Genomic DNA, 20,953 nt, shown 5'->3' on the forward strand with positions numbered 1-20,953 from the left:
GTTTCTATTTTCAGAGTGATTAAGAGGTGCAAAGAAATATTTATTTAACTTTTAAACTTAAAATGGTCTTTTCTGTTCTGTGTTTCTTTTTCAAAACTGCGTCACGGCATTTGCTGCTATCAATACAGAAGCATCCGTTTTGATACATGTCTCAGCTAGGAGCACAGCCCTATTAAAAGCCGTGCTCCATGTGCCCCTTTTATACTTTGAGCACCTGCCCCTCCAAAGGTCTCTGCACGGCCCTGGGGCTCAGTATAAAATCCTTGAAACCAGAAAATCCTTAGAACTGTTAGTTTTTCTAAAAAGAAATACATGTACTGTACTTTTAGTAGGTAACATTTTATATATTGGATTTTCATAGTTTTGAGAGTATAAATCTGGTATTGTTTCAATTTTGATAAAACAATAAAATCTCTGCTCTCTTCAAAAGTTGAAATCTATTAGTTTTATTAACATAATGCTGACATGAAGCTGCATGTGTTTCGGGGGAACATCGTGTTGAACTTAATTTGAGTTTTTCTATGGTTGTGTTTGTTTAGCGTTCTGACTGTTGTCAGTAATTAATTGCATCACCCATATTTCATTTTTCACTGTAAAACACACTCTATGGTACAATCAGGAAAAGAGGACGAGGAGTGTCGAGTTTACATAGAGGCTGTGCAGTATTCTTCATACTGACCACAAACCTCCAGGTTCTTTTCCACATTCAAGGTCAGTAGAAGTAGAGATTGTGCCTTAGGTTTGGCCAAGTCTATTCCAGTCCTTTTGTAACTCCTGTATATTTATTTATTTATTTATTTATTTGATTTATTTTTCCATCTCTAGAGATGTTTGAATGTCAAGGGGCTGTTGGTGGCATGCCCTTCGGTGAAGTTGCCCCGCTGTTTTATTGCTGAATGTAGGATATCAGACCGAATCAGACAATCTAAGATTTGGTCAAAACATGGATGTCTCCGAAAGAGTGCCGTCTAAAACTTTAACTTCAACCACAACTCCGCGTCGTCAGCCAACGCCCAACCACTGTAATAGTGTTTTCACTATATTTTGGATATTAATATCCATTGCAGAGTTGATGTTGTGCGGCTCGTTCGTTCAATGAATCGCTGGCTGTCTCAGTGATCAGCCGTAAAACAGTGATTCTGTCCAAATTCCCTTTAAAATCTTAAATGATTCCCTTTGAGCTAAATTGACCTGTTTCCCTTACATGAGGATGTGACTCTGGAGTACGTTCACACTCAAAGGCCTGGGGAGGTCATGCGGAGAGAGGGGCAACTGCCTGTCACCATCTTTCTCATTCAGAGACGCATCCACTCGCTGTGTCTGAGCACTCTGTCTCCTTCTCTCCTCCCCCGGGGTGCACAGGTCTGCATTACCCCAACCTTGCACACCGATGAGCAGTGATGAACTGTGTAGGATGAGAGTCTCAGCCTTATTCCTTTAGTCAAACTCGTTCAAGTTCACTCAATCAAAGATTTTACATTGTAGGTTGCAGGGTTGTCATCAACACTATTGATAGATAGACCGAGGCCTTTCTTCATCTTTCTAAATACACACACAATTGTTCCAAAATGTGGGTTCTGTATTTTTAAAATGTGTTTGAAAGAAGTACCTTATACTTTTAATGGAACAAAAATAATACAGTACAAAAAAAATAAAAAACATGACGGATATCAGTAATGTTACAATTTAAAATGGCTTTCTATTTTAATATATTTTAAAATGTAATATTGTAAAATCGATTTTATTGGGGAAAAAAAAAAGCTGAAATTTTAGCAGCAATTACTTCAGTCTTCAGTGTCACATGATCCTTTAGAAATCTTTTCCAAAATGGGGCAGTCGTGGTCTAATGGTTAGAGAGTCGGATTGTAACCCTAAGGTCGCAGGTTTAAGTATCGGTACCGGCAGGGATTGTAGGTGGGGGAGTGAATGTACAGCATTCTCTTCCACCTTCAATACCACGACTGAGGTGAGACCCTTGAGCAAGGCACCGCACCCCCAACTGCTCACCGAACCCCCAACTGCTCCCCGGGCGTCGCAGCAAAAATGCCCACTGCTCCGGGTGTGTGTTCATGGCGTGTGTGTGTTCACTACTCAATGTTTTGTGTGTTGACTTGGATGGGCTAAATGCAGAGCACAAATTCCAAGTATGGGACACCATACGTGGCTACGCGTCACGTCACGTCACGTCACTTTCACTTTTTTATTTTTTTTATTTGGTGCTCAAGAAACATTTACTATTATTATCTTTATTATATATTTTTTTTAATGCATTTATTTATTTTGTATTTATTTTATTTTTTTGGAAACAGTGATACCATTTGTTCAATGAATAAAAAGTTTAAAAGAACATAATTTATTTGAAACAGAAATCTTTTGTAACATTATTAATGTTTTACTGTCACTTTTGATTAATTGAATGCATCCTTGCTGAATAAATTTCATTTCTTAAAAAAAATAATAAAAGTTCACTGAACACACACTGACCAAAAATGAGGTCATTTTGAGCAAAATTTAAACAGCAAAACAGTTATTTTTCTATATTATAATATTTTATATAAAAAAATACAAACATTTAAAACACTTGTGATATATGAATCTGATATATGTTCAAGGTAAGTAAGCAAGCATAAATAAATAAATAAAGTGACAACTTGGCCAAGCATTTATGAAAAAATATTCCTATTCTAAAAGCATAGTTCAAACTTTTGGCTAAAATATACTTGCATTGTTATGTCTGACTCTTCCCTGAATGTTTGTCAGTGTGGCTTTGTGTTCACTTTTACATTAGTAAACAACTAGCAAAGATATCATGAAATTGGAATTTTAGTTTAAAGGACAGATTTCAAAAGTCCAATTCATAATTGTTCATGAGGCTTTTGTACTAGAAGTAGAACTGCTAAAAAAAATGTGTATTTGGACTTTTGACTCGAATCCTTCGAGACATCGACTTCTTGCAACGCCTTCCCCGTGTGACAACTAGCCCCAGATTTCTTTCATTTCTCTATAAACGGTGAAACGTGTGGTCTCTATGGTACGATCCTTCATGGCCCTCAAGGTTGTCAGTACATACCAATTCCATTCCAGCCTTTGTTTTGGAGGATAAATCTTTCACAGGCTTGGTTTTATTGAGTTTACTGGCATGATTTGTTGGCCTCCAAGGTCTTCTTCCTCTCAGATCAGATCCTGCTAACACAGGTGTCTACAGTCCACCATGGTCATGACTGTCAGCTATATATGATGAAAGATGTTGGAATGAATAAATGCACGCACACACACACACACACACACACACACACACACAAAATAAACAGGTGCTTTGACCCTTTCTCCCTCACAGCTAATATGAGCTAGACTCATAAAACTCTTATGGGATTTTCCCCCTGGAATTACAATGTGCTGCACATTTCTAAGATTCCAGGTTTTGCATGTTGCATTTTTGGTGAAGAAAGATGCACTGTGTCAAGTTATGGAGTGGAATGTATTTCATTGGCACCTGTGTTGTGGAGAGACCACTGGCATATATTTACAAGTTTCAGGTGCACGTTCACACTTAAGGGCATCTTCTACATCTATTAGTTTCAGTGTATACTGCAGTTTTTGAAGTACACTTGTTCGTAAACATTTGCTAAGGAATGATTCATGAGAGCACTGCCCTTAATACCTGCAATTTTCTGTAAAATCACTGGATAGAGAGTTTTATATGTGCATTTTTAACCTCTTGGTCTAAATGGTATGTATCTGTGAATGCAATGGGTGACCGTTATTTCACCAAGTACAACATGTTCCTGTATCAACATCCTTGTTGATCCTGGAACAACATTCCTATCAGCCAATAAGAATTGAGCTGAACAGGCAGTTTTTCCCCTCCACTCAGTATAGTAAAGCTGAGGAATGGAAATGCTCTAACAATTCACAAAGACAAAAACAATCACTGTTTCTTTTTAAACATCCTGACATGGCTATCAGATCATTTGAATGAATATGGAGAAAGATTCTGTCTGAGTTTAGATAATATTGATTTTCAATATGCTTATTTTCTCAGACTTTTATGTTCAGAGCATTCCTTCAAATAAATAAATGAAATAACATTAGCTAAAAAAATAACATGGACAAAAATTTCATTTGAACGGGGAACAGGAAGATACAATGTAAAAAAAAAATGTTTATTATAGTAGTAAGACTATTCATTTTTATGATAAATGTGCTTGATATTGTTATGTGGGCATTTCACTTCATTCTCTGGATTAAATAACTGTATATATCGTGAAATACATGAGTGAAAGAGTGAGAGACTTTTGCCTGTGAGAAAAATCCAAAGAGGCATTGATCTTCCAGTACAACAAAAGTGTATGCAATGCAATATTGTATCTCTATAGGGCAACTGTGAGGGCGTTATAGGGTTTTTGCAAGAAAACCTTCCTGGTGCTCAGGCACACATTCGCAGCAAGATATTTTGATATATTCAAATGAGCCTAACCGTTTTCTTTCTGTCTGCTATATGGACAAGCGGTTTGTGCAACGTGAGGCACAAACGAAACTCTGTAGATCGTCACACACTGACCGTGCAGGAGTTGCCAGAGGAAAGGGAACCCCTGTGTGTTTTTGATTAAATTTGAGAAATGGTTTGGAGACCCCTTTGGTCTTGGCTGATGTGAGTGGTCTGAGGTCCTGCATTGAGAGTAAATAAATAAGAGAAAATGGCTGCACGCCGTGGTGAACGTGGGACGCTTTCGGCTGTTTTCTGGCTGCCTGCCCCCGCACTGGAGCAGCCCAGCTGCCACCTGCGATATTCCACATATGACATTTATCCAGGGGAGGGCATTGACAGATGATTCAAAGCAGCTTTGCACCACAGCCAAGAAAAGCCCCCAGTCACATTTGATGAGGCTGGGGACGATTGCTTTACCCTGGCGTGGCATTCCAATGTTTAAAACTCCAGAGCTAGGATTCTGCAACAATAGCTTGTGTAAGAGAAAATTTAGAAAAAATGTACAAGGTGTCTGACATACACCTACATTAGTCCTGCATTTCTTCTTCTTTTCAGCTTTTCTAAACATAATTCAGTGTCAAGAAAGTGTTTAAATGAACACAAAAGTCAAAACCACCAGTCCTCAATTCATTGCCTGTCTGTACATCCACTTGACCTCAGTCAAACGCTGTAAAGAGCTTCTCTCTTCTATATGGAGAATACTAACAAATCAAGGTTTAGTTTGCTAGACAAGGTAAAACAGTATTCCGGCCTCCCTGTCACCACCACCTAACGTCAGGACTGTTCGTAAAGGCAAGATTGGACCTTGCTCTTATATGCCGGCAAGCACAATGTCTCAGGTTTCATTTGCAAAGAGTGTTGAAGGCAACTTGATTAATAGCACTCCAAAAAATGGCAGATTATTTTTCTAAAGACCACAGACATTTTCATCATAACTAAAAATGATCAGTCATATTAAATAAATTGACTTTGTGCCATTAATTAGAACTGTCTTAGAACAGCGGATTATTCAAACAGATGTGCTTAATGAGAGTAATACAACAGTTGTCGTTTCACATTTTGAAAGTCAATTACAAAGCATAAGGAGGTTATAAATGTTAAATTAACAAAGGTGTGAACGATAAATGAGTCAGTAAACTGATTAAAGTTTTAATTGGCAGACACCATTAAACTCTAATTGTTAAATGGTCTTTTTTTATTACACACAGCAACTTTATTTTCCATCTCTGTTTTTACCCAGACTGACTGTCATTCATACTTGGCCATTGAAATCATTCTTTTTTTAACGTAGATTTGCTTTAATATTCCATCTTCTACCCTTAGGAGCTTGCCTGTAAATGTCAAAAAGAGATTGCAGGCTACAAGTCATCACAAGCTATGAGACTTCATATGACAGCTGTGACCTCAAAGATAGACACCATGATTCTACCTAACTGAGTGAGTCAGAGAGTCCCATATCACAACAGTATAAGTCCTCAACAGCTACTTGTCACGGTTCAGGGTGCTTCATCAGCTTCCCTGTTGTCTGTGTTGTCCTGTCTGTTGCGGTGGCTCATGACCTGGGCAATCAGGTCATGAGCCAATTGTTCTCACCTGTCGCTTGTTCCCTTTCGCTTATATATTCTCTGCTGTGTCTGCCCCTTATTGTTAGTATAGATTCTTGTGCACCTCATCTCTTGTGCTGTCGGTTCTATACTGTGTTTCTGTGTTTTACCTTTGTTTGCTGCTGTGCCCATGATGCCTAGATGAGGAGTCATACAGCTGGCCATGCACTTGCTATTCTCAGTCTCATCGTGCTTCCCCTCCTTAATTCTGTGCTGGTGTGGAGCCCTTTTTGTTTATCTCAATGTTTGGGTCCTGTGTTTTTTCCTGTAATGTCTTGTTCTGTGCTGAGCCTGGCCAGTGTACCAGAGGTTTACCATGACTTGAGACCGGATTTCTGTAAGTGCTGAGCTTAATCTCTTCCTCTGCATCATCTGTACAACTGTGTGATCGATCTGCTCAGAGACCTGGTCTACCGGTTTGTATTTGTTTACCTCAACGACATCCTGATCTTCTCCCAGAATGAGCGCGACCATATCCAACACGTCAGGCGAGTGCTCCAGTGGCTGCTTGAAAACCATTTATTTGTCATGCTGGAGAAGTGTCATGCACGGGCGGTTCCGTTCCTGGATTTTATTTTTTCACCCGAGGGTACCCGAATGGATCCCGCCAAGGTAAAAGTGGTTGCTGATTTGCCCACCCCAGATAGTCGTAGAGTGGTCCAGTGATTTTCTGGGATTCGCCAATTTTTACAGGCGGTTCATTCAGAATGTTAGCCAGGTCACCCTTCCTCTGACTGATCTCACCTCCACTTGAAAATGTTTCTGTTGGTCGTTGCAGGCCCAGACTGCATTTACAAGCTTAAAGAGTCACTTTGTGACTCTTTACTACTTTACTACTCCTGATCCGTCAGTTTGTTGTGGAGGTGAATGCGTCAGAGGTAGGAGCAGGGGCAGTTTTCTCCCAGAGATCACCTTTGGACGACAATGCATCCCTACACCTTTTTTCTCATCTTTTAACCCCCTCGGAACAGAATTATCCATCCTCCCTGTGACCATTCTGCCTCCCAATCGGGTCGTTATGTGTCCCTTGTGTATACAGTGTTGAATAGTGCATTGTGTATATTGCATTGTGTATCTTGTATTGTACAGAGTATTACGTATAATAGTAGAGTCTTTAGTGTATAATATTGTCGCGGGGTGAATGAGAACACAGACTCGGTACTGATCGAAAGAGCCCCGGAGGGTGATTTATTGCCCACACACTGATCACACGTGCTCTGGTGAATGGTGCTCGGTGCCCGTCTCAGCGTGGTGCTCGTGGGGTGAAGTGCCGTGGTGTAGATCCCTCTCCCGGGGCACCTGGAGGTTGCTCCACCAGAGTTTCATTGTACATGTACAATGACAAAGTTCTTGCTTAGTGATGGTCGCCTACAGGGTGGAGTCCCTCAAAAATGAAAATTGTAATTTACTGACCATTTATTTTTCCTGTTTTTGTCAATATAATGAAATTCAGTGTGGTCCAAAACAACATTGCACCCCAGTGACTTTCATTGTACGGTCAAAACATTCTTCAAACTATTTTCGTTTGAAGAAAGAAAGGTTTGGAGAGACATAAGGGACATTATAAACGATAACAGTGAACTATCCCTTTAAACATATAGATTGAAAATACAATTATGGCTAAATTTGTAGGTTCCACCATGCAGAAAGTACGTTCAGCCTCAGGCAAGCACACATGTTTGCGAATTGTCATGCAGAATGTGACTCAGCCCATGGGCATTGCTCTGATTCTTATCGTTGTGCACACATCTGATGAGAAAACAGTGTCTGACAAACACAGGTACTTCTACATTCCCCTCATATCTTTTTTTTTTTTTTTTTTATTACATCAAAGCTGGGTAAGCTGGGTGGCAATATAGACACAAATCTCTACCATATCTACTCATCAAAATTCCTGATATGAAATGACATTTGATTTACAGGGAAAGGGAAAGGAAAAAGTGGACAAAAAAGCAAGACCAGACAGCCTGGATAATGGTTCTGACTGAATGAACATTCAGGCGTCTAAGAATTTGACAAAACCACCTCTTATAGACCAGTATAGTCCTGTCTGTACAAACTAAAATTAGACAAACAGGCTTTCTCTACTTGATTATTGATAATTGATGTGGATATTGCATGATATTAGGAAAATATTTTGCCCCACATCTAATGAGCCATCAGTCATCCCTATAACAGGTCCAGTTGGGTTCTAGGCCTGTTCTTCGTGCATCGCTAACTCAGTTACCTGGATTTGATTGTTGACGATTTGGCATGATCTTGGATTATTTGATTCTTCGAAGCTCATCCTGGACTTGCTGTCATAGCAACAGGTCCGTAAGCTTAAACCTGCTCGGGAGATCTTTTTAAGTGGAACTTATATTTAAAATCTATCCCAGCCACTGCTACTCTATTTCAAGAGTGCCCTACTAATACGGGGACAATCATTTAAAATAATAATTTAAAAATGAATTTGAAAATAATATTATAATGTTGTGTAATCTATAATACTAAAGATACAGCCAGTTTTACTCATTGAAAGATTTATTTGTGATAAAATAATAACTTTATAATTGTATTAGAGTCTTACACACATGCTGTACAGTTAATTTGAGTCATGCACTAATCTGAGTGCTGACAGCTATTATGGGAGTGGCTTGATGGAGCGCAGGAGATACAGATAACTTGATCTTGACCCTTGAGAAACTTTAATTAATGCTATCACATAACAAATCTGCTTCAAAGATACAATTACATGAATTGTCAATTACAACATTGAACTAAAAATGTAAAGCCTGTGCAAATACAAGTAATCGTGAATATAAATAATTGGGACTCATGTAAAAAATATAAAATAAATAAAATAAAAACAGTGCACATTTATTTTATCTATTATAACATTTATGTAGTTTTGTTCACTTGGCTGTTTCCTTATAAAGGTACTGGAAATTTGTCAAGTTTTTCGTCAGGTGTCTTTTTTAATTATATGATGTCATTACGTTGCTGTCTTGCCGCCAGCCAATCGCTGCATTGCTGATCGTGGTTTCGAGTATCGATACATCTGCCCTTTACGGGGAACACGAGAACGCACAGTAATCTTAGACAACTTAATCCAGATATTTTAATTAAGTCCGCAAATGCATTTGAAGAACCAAATTAGCCAGAGATCAGTTATCACGATTAGAAGATCTGGCATCTTTCAAATCATCTCAGATGTATTAAGCGAGGTACGAAGAACGGGCCCCTGGTAGCAAGATGTGTTTTCATTGATCCGATTACAAGTGGGCAGTCAAGACACATCACACCTGGTCATAACACATATTTTATGTGACCACTTATGTTCAGATTTCCTCTAGACCCCTCTCTTCCTCTTTTATTTATTCACACTCTACATCACTTTCACGGGAGCGCAAAGTGTGCCAAACATGACTGAAACCATTGCATTGCTTACAAGCAAGCAGGAAAAGAAGTGAATGGAAAGGTTACAAATGTTAACAATGACTTTGATCATAATTGTGTGGTTTGGTACAACAAAGTGTTTTGGTGTGCTTTCTCAAAACACATCCCATAACACTCATTTGTTAGTCATTGGGCGGAAAGAAGGCAGCCTTTTGTGTCTTAGCAGGAGCTCCTAGTTTTAATCACCTCCCTTTCACAGGCTTTGGTGAATAAATTAAACTTTTAGGTAGCCACTGTCTAGGTGTTATGCTTTATAGGCTGAATGATGGCTGACACTGCCAGGGCTTTGCAGGGAAGGATGTGTGAGCTTTACTGTCTCCGTGCCTGATGTGTGTTTACAAAATTGTGTCTTTTCACCATGCTGAACTGTCAGCAGTCACAGCGTCTGCTCCTCTCCTTCACATGGCAGACCCATCCAGACTGACAGACCATTCCCCACAGAACTCTGGGTAATTGGCATTCAGAATCATCCGAATAATAGGGAACTGGCTGTAATTTCTGGAGACATCCCCTCCCCTCTCATGCCTCTTTTCAACATGCACGAAAGTTGTGTTGCCCACACCCAATCGACAGTGGGGCTGCTTTGCATGCGTGGTGGGCAGCTGGTCCCTAGGGGGCTGGGAGTGGCAGAGACGGCTGGAAGTAGCTCTCTATGCATGAGGAGAAATCTCCTTCAGGTCAGTGTTTTCTCCCCTGGTGGATTTCTGTAGGGATTTATGACCTGTCACCTCAGAGCTGGTGGGGAGGTGATCTCTCAGTGTCAATTTCAGCAGGCCTATGTGTCAATCTCAGTCAGGGTTTTACTCAACAAACCACACTAGTGGAAATATTAACGAGGGAAGAGAGAGGTGGCATATTTGCAGTCTCAGCTCTCTGGGCTGTGAAAGTCAAGGAACAATGACACTGTTAGGAATGCTGACTTGGCTGTGAAATTTCAGGTATTGTAATTTTTTGGAGAAGGGTTTGATAAATCTGGCAAAGGCAGCATTAGCAATTATGCTAATTTTGCAGCCCAAAATACATTTAAATAAATTAAAAATAACAATCATAAACAAAGAATATAAAATAATCATTTAAATTCACAAATGCAGACTTGCTCAGAATAATACTATTCATTAATAATGAATCATTATAGTAGATCACAGAATCTAATCTAATAGTTTATCTCTCTTGTTATTAAAAGGTCATCTATTGAAGAACTGAATATTTCTTCTCTGGCATGAAAATCACAGCATCACTTTGATTTCTGAAAGGGATGCAGTGGATAAAGGCTTTGATATATTGGAAGGGAAAATCAAACAAAGCTGAAAAGAATGTTTGTTTCCAGGAAAGATCTGAATTATGGCTACTCTCACAGCTTTATTTGAGATCAAAAGCTACTACAGATATTTCTCAGTGAGGCACAGATATTTCTCTGTACTGAATCAAAGATCCTTATGAGTCTTTGTGTCTTTAATTATACATTTGACCGTAGGTATGTCAGGTTCACCTCATGTTGCAAAGGGTATTTAGTGATTAAGAGGATTTTATTTGTAGATGAAAAAACCCAGAAGTGGACCAACAACATGGTCAGAATCAACAAGTGAGCTTATTCATAAATATATTTATGGTGCCTATTTTCCCAACACGTAAGGACAAAGAGATCTAATCAATTATACATATTCTCTTCAGATCATTTTAAGATAAAACATTTTATTGTTTTATGGAACACTGTGGTTGATATGCAATATTGAAACCTGACCTACATCTATTTTTACCTCACTGTAGGAGAATTCTAGGAGGTTTTAATAATCGCTGCATATTCATGAACAGAAATACAATACTTTCTCACCATGAGCCCAGGGAGAGATTGCCTTTAGAAGCAATGAGCCGTCAAAAAAAGATCTGATTCAGATGCAAATGCAGAATAAAAAAGAAAGCACTTGAGAGCTTTGAATTTTACCATAAAACTTCAAATCACTGACATACATAATCTTTTATCATAAAGTACCACCGATCAAATATGGCTCATATAAATGAAAAGATAATGTACAAATTAAAAATGTGATATTGTGCCATCCTCAATAGAGTGCTGCAGGGATGAGGCATTTTAGAATTATACCATTGACTTTTATATTATTGCAGAAAATAAGCTCAGTGAACAACAACATTTTATAAGTCTTACACATTTTGTTAATCACGATAATCTTCGCAATTGAACACAACCTTTATTTTTGGAGCCTGAATAAAATCAGCAGAAGTAAAAAAGTTAAAGATGGAACTACACCATGTTCGCATGACAAATCTTTTAATCTTTATTTAAAAACTACAAGTTGTAAAGTTTGAGTTAGCATAATTTTCATGAACAGGAGTATACCCACAACAAGTCTGTAGAAGCACACTAGTGAGTAGATGAATTTACCAGTTTGGCGTGATGGTGTTTAATGTCCTCGACAATCTCTGTAGTCCCATTTAGCCACTTGTTCGCAACCACTTTTTTCCAAGACACAAAAAAGTTTAAAAGTGTGGTGTTACTGATGTATTTTATGTCACAGAATAAAAATATTTAGCTTGCATTAAACAAAGATCTTATTTCAGGCATTTAACCAAAAATAAATTTAAAAAAACCTGCTTCAGGATGATGGAAGTGCAAAAATGCTATAGTATATTTTATAGCTTTTTGTATTGGGTCTTTGAGATCTAAGTGACCTAAGTGAGGTAATTTGTTTATAATTAGGAACTGATTAGAAAACTAAAGCACTTTAAAATTATAAGAGTTAAATATTCAATGATTGACCCTTGGTGCTATTTATTGTATTTTAATGATTGTGTTTACATTTGTTCTGGTGTTGCAGTTAATACCCCACCTTGTTCATCATGGCTCTTCGTCAATTGCAATCAAGCACAATGGTGCAGCATGTTCAAATGACCCGAGTCAAGCAACTGATGGAAGTCTCACAGAGGGGCCATTCTTCTCATTTCCACCTGGCACTTAAGTCAGATTGTTTGTCCTCCAATCAGTCGATTTCACTGAGACATTGAATGCAAGCTGCTGGATTTTTTGTTTCCTCTAAGGGAACCATTGTATAACATAAGCTATGAATGACCTTCTGTGACATTCACATTCAAGACATTTAACATGTAGGCTATGGTTCTATATATACCGCAGATGTCTTCACAGACTGACCATAGCAGTGCTACAGCATATGTAGTATTTTTTTCCCCCTCGAGTGGATTGATTCCGCATTTAGAAGAACCATAGAAATATAATACTACTATAACAATTAAATTCAGATCAAGCCTTTAGATTCGGATCTAAATTAGTTAACCTTTGCAGTATATAAACTCAAGTAATTGTGCAACAGACAAGGCCCAGTATAATATGATAATATAGTCACATGAAAGTTTGTGAATATCAAATTCTATGCCAAAACAACCCGCACATGTTCATAACAAAACATGTATTTTCCCCACAGGTTCATACAACACCATTTTATCAGTTCACACCTTCCTCTTACAGGATTGTGGGTCTTCTCTCTGTGCAAATGAAAACTGGCTACCTTGATCACACTCTGAGAATAATAAAAATGATATACAAATACTTTTTTTAACGTTCCGAAGCCTGAAATAGATTATTCTCCTAGTTTTACAGAGGAAGAATATGACTATAAGAACATATTGCAAAGTTGTAGCTCTTTCTGCCTCTCCACATCAAAGGCTTATGCTGACAGAGGCTCATGGTAAGAATGGTTGTTTACTAGGTAGATCATACCACCTGCCTCTCCCTTCCACCTTGATGTCTCTCTGAAGCATCTTTCAGCCTTCATTTAGTTATTTTTATTTCCTATCTTCCATTCGTTTCATCCATTTCCCTCTTAGACACTGTAGCGTCTGCGTAGAATCATGCATGATCTTTGGGGTTTTATGGCTTAAGAGACCCTTTTCTTTGGACACTTTGAAAAGCACAGGAGATGGGAGGAGAGAGGAAGTGGGAGGAGGAAGAGAAGATTATGGAAAAGTTGCCCCTTTAGAGCACCACAAAGAAGCATCTCTGTGTTGGCTCTGTGATCTCATTTCAATGTGTTCCTCCCACTATTCAAGAGGCCTGTCAGACCAATAAAGAACTCTTCTTCTGAGTGAGTGGTGAACTACACCATGTACCACGGTACTGTGCAGGCACTTCTCACTGAACTAAGGATTCATTTATGCAGAGAGTTAAACTTAAGTGTTGGAAAAAGTTATATGATTAGTTGTGAAAGTTTTTTTTTTTTTCAAGAACATTCAAGAGTATACAAAGAATATCCAGTTGCCAAAGAATCTGGATTTCTGCATAAATGTATGACCAATTTACCCAGCACCATGCAATGCGGAATGCACTTTGATAAAATTGAGCTGAGGATAGAGATGAGAAATAACAACAAACTCCCATATGTGAGTTAAAGTTAAATGAAATTTCTGTCATAATTTACTCACCCCTCATGACATTCCAAGCCTATGGGATTTTTTCTTTCTTCTGCTACACACAAAGGAAGATATTCTGAAAAATGTCTCTGTTTTTTTGACCATACAGTGAAAATCAGTGGGTTCCTGCGTTTTTTCTACCAAACATTTTTCAGAATATCTTATTTTGAGTTCTTTATACGTTCTTTATATGTGAGAACAGTTTGCTGATGTTAATATATATTGCTTTCAGTTTAGTCTGCAACAACAACTTAGTAATAAAAAACTTTAACTTACTACTATTAAAACACCCAAATCTATTGATAATTTATGAGTAACCATAACTATGGTAACCATTGTATAAGTGACTCCATCTGTCGTTTGCATCACATGATGTAACCAATCAGTAAATATAAAGAAATGACAATTCCTTATGTATAGCCTAGTATTGTTTGTATATCATTCAGAATGCTAAATGATGCGGTCTATTTTAAATCTTGTTTTGAAACTGTGAAATGATAAGGTTGACTTAATCAGGACTGGCTTGTGGAAACTGAATTGATGTTTCTTACCTGTCAGATTATTTCCTAAAAATATGCCCTCCTCTGACCTCAGAGAAGAGTGAGACACCTGGCCTGGCCAGAAATAGAAGTGTGAACGTACGCGCCATGCACAACACTGTCCAGCAGAATCAAGCCTGTACCGTGACACAAAGCAAAGGGGGCAGCCGACTGAATGATAACAAGTGAAGAGCCATTTATCTTAATTTACCCTCAATCCCCTTGTTCCACACAGCCTGTTGCTGCCTCCTTTTTATAATAGGGCACTTGTTAAGCTGGATAATAAAGAGGGGTGTGACAGAAACCTTCCAAAGACACGCAGACTGTCAGAAGGAAGAGCTTACAACAGTGCTAAGCAGAATTCCAGCGACTCAGATGGCTGGTTTGCATGGCTCAGTATTCACACACTGTGTAACAAACAGTTGGTATCATTTTATTTTTTTACGGTCTAATACTGCTGTAACAAATGAAGTATGAGAGTGTTATAAAAATGGATTATGTTCTAAATCACAGTAGTTCTTTAGGAAAATTAGAAATGCTAAAATATTGTAACAGGGAAGACTCACAAGACTGTCACAACACACTACTGTGAGGATACGAAGGAGTGCGGAGACGAAGGAGATCCAGAACAGTAATACTCTTTAATGAAACCAAAATCACAGGGAACACACAAGTAGCACACGGGGTAAACATTTGAGACTGAACGCAGAACTCAGGAAAACACAGGGCTTAAATACTGGAACTAAATGGGGAACACTTGGAACTAAACAAGATTAATAGGACACTGCTGAAACAAATGGAACTCAAACGGGAACAGGAACACCAAATATGGGCACAAACATGGGAGAAACTGGGTCAAGGAGAGAACATGAGGAACAAAACGTGGGAACTGGAGCCATTTCTGGAGCAGGCTCAGGGGCTGGAGCCCTTTCTGGAGCGGGCTCAGGGGCTGGAGCCTACACTGGAGCGGGCTCAGGAGAGAAGATAGGTGCCGAGAACTCAGGAGGAAGCGCCATATCCAGGAGTTTGGGGACATGAGCTGGCGCCCGTTTCTCTGGGCTTGACTGCTGGGCGGCCAGCGGGCTTGAGAGAGCAGAAGCCGGCGGGCTTGACTTTGGGGCGGCCAGCGGGCCTGACTTCGGAGCGGCCGGCGGGCTTGAGTGCAGCAGCCGGCGGACTGGACTTCCGAGCTGCCGGCGGGCTTGACTTTAGAGCGGCCGGCAGCTCTGGGCTAAGGACCAGGGAGGAGCTTCTCGGGGGTAACTTGGGTTGGACAGGTGGTCGGAGCCGTTGGTGAGGTATGTGGGGGTTCTTGGCATGGGGTGAGCTCTAGCGACGTTTTCCAGAGGGGGCTGGACGAGGAGACTTTAAATTATCCGGAACTGTTTAAATAAAGGATGACATCAATCAGCTCGACCAGGGGAAAATTACACGTGGGGAGATCGCAGCTGATCATATCATCGTTCAGCCCCAGCTGCAAACACGCACCTAGAGCGGTGTCGTGCCAGCTCACCTGGTTGGAGAGCTCAAGGAATTCCTCCACATATCTCTCCAACCAGCCTGCCGCAAACACCACAGCCTGTCCTCAGCCTCTGTCATCTTGTGTACAGGTTCAGTCTTCTGTCACAAGGACGGACACACACACACACACACACACACACTAGACATTTTAGACTGAACGCAGGACTCTTCTTCTTCTTTTAGGATTTAATGGCGGTTGGCAAACCAACTTAAAAGGTGCATTCCCGCCACCTACTGGAAAGGAGTGTGAAGCGCACAATGAATAGGAACTTTAGAAACCTGGCTGACCAGCAAAATACAACATGCTCACATAACACACACCCACACACACACACACACATAAAGACATTTCTTTATTTAGACTATAATTAATAATAATTAATTGTATCTGGTATATGCATTAATTGTATCTGGTATATGCGTGTGTTGTTTGTATGTTTCCCTATTGTATTAGCCTAGTTACAACTCTTTATTTGTATTACAATTGGCTGATTTAAACCTCCACCTTGGCATTCTTTCTCCCACATTTTGAGCTATATCTACTCCCACTTTACTGCAAATAGGAAAATGATCACTACCTATTGTACTATTTTCTAACACTTTCCATTCACACTTTCCAGCTAAGCTTTCTGAAACTATTGTCAAGTCTAACACTGAATGTCTTCCCTTAGATAAGTCGATTCTAGTATAACTGCCATCATTGATGCACACTAATCCTCCCCAATCTAGCATGTCTTCAATGATCTCTCCATTATTGTCTGTTTTGTGCTTCCCCATAACGAACTGTGAGCATTAAAATCACCACACCACACCACTTTTTGCTTCCCATCCCCTCCAATACTTTCTAGAGCATCCTTGTTTAACCTATCACATGGATTGTAAAAGTTAATTATTCTAATACTCCGTGAGCCTTCCCATATTTCCACCACCACAACTTCTAGTCCCCATCATCCTCAACTGCTCTATACCCAATTCCTTGTTTAATAAAGGTTGCTACCCCACCACCATTTCCTTGATGTCTATCTCTCCGAATTGCAACATACCCATGGATTATAAAATTAAGTTGTGGTTTAAGCCAAGTTTCCTGTATACATATTACATCTGGACCATTCTCTTGGTTTGCTATAAATTTCTTAAACTCTTGTCCATTAGCAATTAAGCTTCTTGCATTCCATTGCAAGATAGTTAATACCATTAAGAACCACCACATGTTGACTGACTATTTGCTATTTGACTGTTTGTTGTTTGCATCTTGAGCCTTTCATTTATCATATCAACAGTAACATTCTCAAAATCCAAGTACTTTTCAGCAGCTCTGATAATGATTCTAATTCTTCAGTCCTGCTTTCAGTTTGAGCAGAGCAATTCACTCGCCGTTCTAACGTTTTGAACCTTCACCGCATTTTTCCGTACATGACACCCTCCGTAACCTGCACTGTGATCTCCTCCACAGTTGCAGCACTTAGGATTTACACCTTGTCCACACTTGCCATACTCATGATCACCTCCACACCGCGCGCATCTCTGCTTGCCTCTGCATACTGCCGCAACATGACCGAATTTTTGACACTTGTAACATCTTAGCGGTGGGGGAACGTATGGTCTAACCGTATAGCTTACAAATCCCAAATAAACTCTCTCAGGCAGTCTATTTTCATCAAAGTTTAACATTACTGATAGGCTGTCTGTCTTTTCATTATTCCTGACGCACTTGAGCCGTCTGACAAACTTTACTGCTGCTCCAGTTATATTACTTTTAATCTTCTCATCTGCAACATCCGTAGGAATCCCCGTTATAACACCTCTGACCCAATTCTTTTCTTCTGGTATGGAACATTCAACTTTATTTCCAATTATCGATTTTATTCCTAGAGCCGTTTTTTGCTGCCTACTGTCTTTACAAAACAACATCAGCTTGCCATCCCTCAATGTCTTAATGCTTTCAACCGTCCCTATTGTTTCTTTTAGAGTTTTTGTTAGTTTTAAAGGATTAATAGCATTTACAGACTCAGTAAACTTAATCAATACCTTATACTCCTCTTTCCTTCGTCTTACCTGGTGATTTCCTTTTTCACTATCCGTTTCTGAAATTTGTCCCCAACTTTTCTTTCTTTTCCGATTTTCTACTACTCTCCATTCGCCGCCTCCACTATCCACATCTCCCACATCATCCTCCATTTCCGGATCACTTCCGGAATATACGCTACTTCCTACCATCAGCACTCCAGTCACAATCCAGCTGTCACCAACCGCCACGCCATGAACTCACACAAGCCTCCCAACGCAGGACTCAGGAAAACACAGGTCTTAAATACAGGAACTAAATGGGGAACACCTGGACCTAAACGAGGAGATTAATTAATAGGACACAGCTGAAACAAATGGAACTCAACCGTGAACAGGAACACCAAATATGGGCACAAACACGGGAGAAACTGGGTCAAGGAGAGAACATGAGGAACAAAACACAAGACTGTCCATGGGCGTGACAGACTGAGGCTAGTTGTCACATTTTATAAATGCTATATTTTAGTATCTGTAAGGGTTTGAGTCATGTTTAAATGTTATATTTTATTTTATTTTATGTTATATTTTATTTTATTTTACTTTATAATCAGTGGAATGTATGTTACCTTTTACATGTTTGCTGACTGAGAAAGTGTTTTGTGTTTTTGATATCCCCCATTCTGACATGCCCCTTCATTTGTATCCCTGCTGCTGGTCAGACAGGATGTTTTTTTTGTTTGTTTGTTTGTTTTACATTTCTCATTTCCGACAGTAGATGATGTAAGTTTTCCTATGGGCATATGGAACAGCAAGTAATTGGATTACTATTATGTTATAATTTTAGGTCTAATGTTTGTAAATGGCAGGTCAACAGTTTTACTAGCTATTGCCATACTCGACATAATTCAATATTATGTATAGTCAGCACAATGCACCATTGCTGCTCTTTCATGAGGCCAAAACAGTTTTTAATTTTATCTTTCATTACATAATCTATTTTAAGCGTTGCAAGAAGCCTAGTATCACGTGCGTGACACCATGACTTATCCTGGACTAGGATGGAATGAAGATAAAACAGATACAGGCATGTCTGGACACAGATCGCTAAAATGTGTTCAACATGTTTGACAGCTTATCCTAGTACCTCATTTCGTCTAATTGTTAAAAATGTAATTATTGTTTAATTTAGTGAAAACTGTTTTCTGTATTTTCAGTTCATTTTATAAAAAAAAAAAATACTGTATTTATACACTGTCTAAAATTCACATGAGAATTTCAGTGATGACATTTTCATTCAAATATCCCCTCACTAGTTCTTAACAAATGACACCCTGCATGTTAATAACATATCTTTCTCACTGTTTTCTTCTCTATCTTTGTTTTTTAAAAGATGAGACTGAATGCTAAGGACATCAGTTTAAATTATACATGAAGTGAGACATTAAGCAAATAATTCAGTGTCGCATTGTTGTTATCTCTCCTTCAGACGGTGATTATTTTGAGCTGATGGCCAGTGGCATGAATGAATTTGAGATATTGTGCACCATTTGTTGAATTGTGCGAGTGCAAGAGGCCAGCCACGATTCAAATATGTCAATATTCGATTCTTGAAAAAGCTGAGAAATGGAGCTCATTCCACCAAGTATGTATGTGTTAATCACATCACGGAAGGGCAGATCTAGGCTCTGTCACACTTTGTAAGTCTGAATTAAAAGAGTGAAGGGCCTCCCTGTGTTTCATGCCTTGGCTGTAAACAGCACAGTTAAATGTTATGTTCCTCATTATGTTGTAAGTGGGTTAGCATATTCATTTGCCACTGAAGTAGGTTATACCTAGAAGCGCCTTCATCCCTGATTAGCATGTCATCAACAAGCAGTTTGTGCCCACGCTGGCCTCTTGACAATTCACATGTGGCCAAGATAATGGAAATTAAAGCAAAAAATCAGAGAGAGCTTTTGGTCCCCCTCTCTAGAGATTTGAACACTAATTGTAGTGAAAAATTGACTTAATTTCTACACTCCCTCCGTAAGAATTTCTTACATCCAAGCTGATGGAAAATAACAAAATAGTATTACCACTAATTAAGGCTAAGCAGAATAAATTATGCAAGTGTATAATACTCCAGGGCAAATACTAAAAAGGAATTACATGATGGTGTGGTGCCACTAAAACTAGTGACTAAATTAACTACTAATAAAGCATGCTTCAGTGGGTAGGGCAACAACAAACAGTCTCGGCACAGAAATGTTGTGCACTTGTGGAATCTGAACCGAATCCAAAGGTTAAATCTGTGTTAGTAAATCAGTTATTGTTTTCAGACAAGAAATGGCGAAGACTGGTTGTAAGAGTCCAGGATTTCAGACAGTATGTTTACCAAGGTGTCAAGAAAAAGGAATCGGGGTAAGTGGTTGTGCAATTGGTATCACCTCTTTCATCATGATCCTCCAATGAGCTTCGGAAATTCACAAACAGCTGTGCTGGAATTCCTGCATCCACGCCTCATTGAGCTCTGTCAGTTCTGTCCAGCGCGTCTGTCTGTGACTACGACTTCGACGCCTGGCCTGTGAAAAACTCGGCCTGCCCCATTGGGTCTAATTCTAGGAGACATATTTAGTGCATGATTTAGCTAGCAGACCTACAGCTGTGTCCCAACACTCACGACAAGGCCACTGGGCCGTCACACAAGTGTAATTAACCCGTTCATTATGAAAATAAGGCACCATCATGCATAATTCTGTCTCCAGCAGATGCAAGGATGTGCTTGGGTGAGCTGAAACTGTTCGTTCCGCCAAGCATGTGATGACATCATTCTGTCGTAAGTTATCTCAGGGGAGCAAGGGGAAGTTTTGCAGTCAGAGTGTAGAATTAGCTGAGGATACTTCTCTAGGGATATTACAGGTCAGGCCCAGTCCTGA

Source organism: Sinocyclocheilus rhinocerous, unplaced genomic scaffold (genome assembly GCF_001515625.1).
Source record: "Sinocyclocheilus rhinocerous isolate Xijiao unplaced genomic scaffold, SAMN03320098_v1.1 scaffold1443, whole genome shotgun sequence".
Taxonomy (NCBI): domain Eukaryota; kingdom Metazoa; phylum Chordata; class Actinopteri; order Cypriniformes; family Cyprinidae; genus Sinocyclocheilus; species Sinocyclocheilus rhinocerous.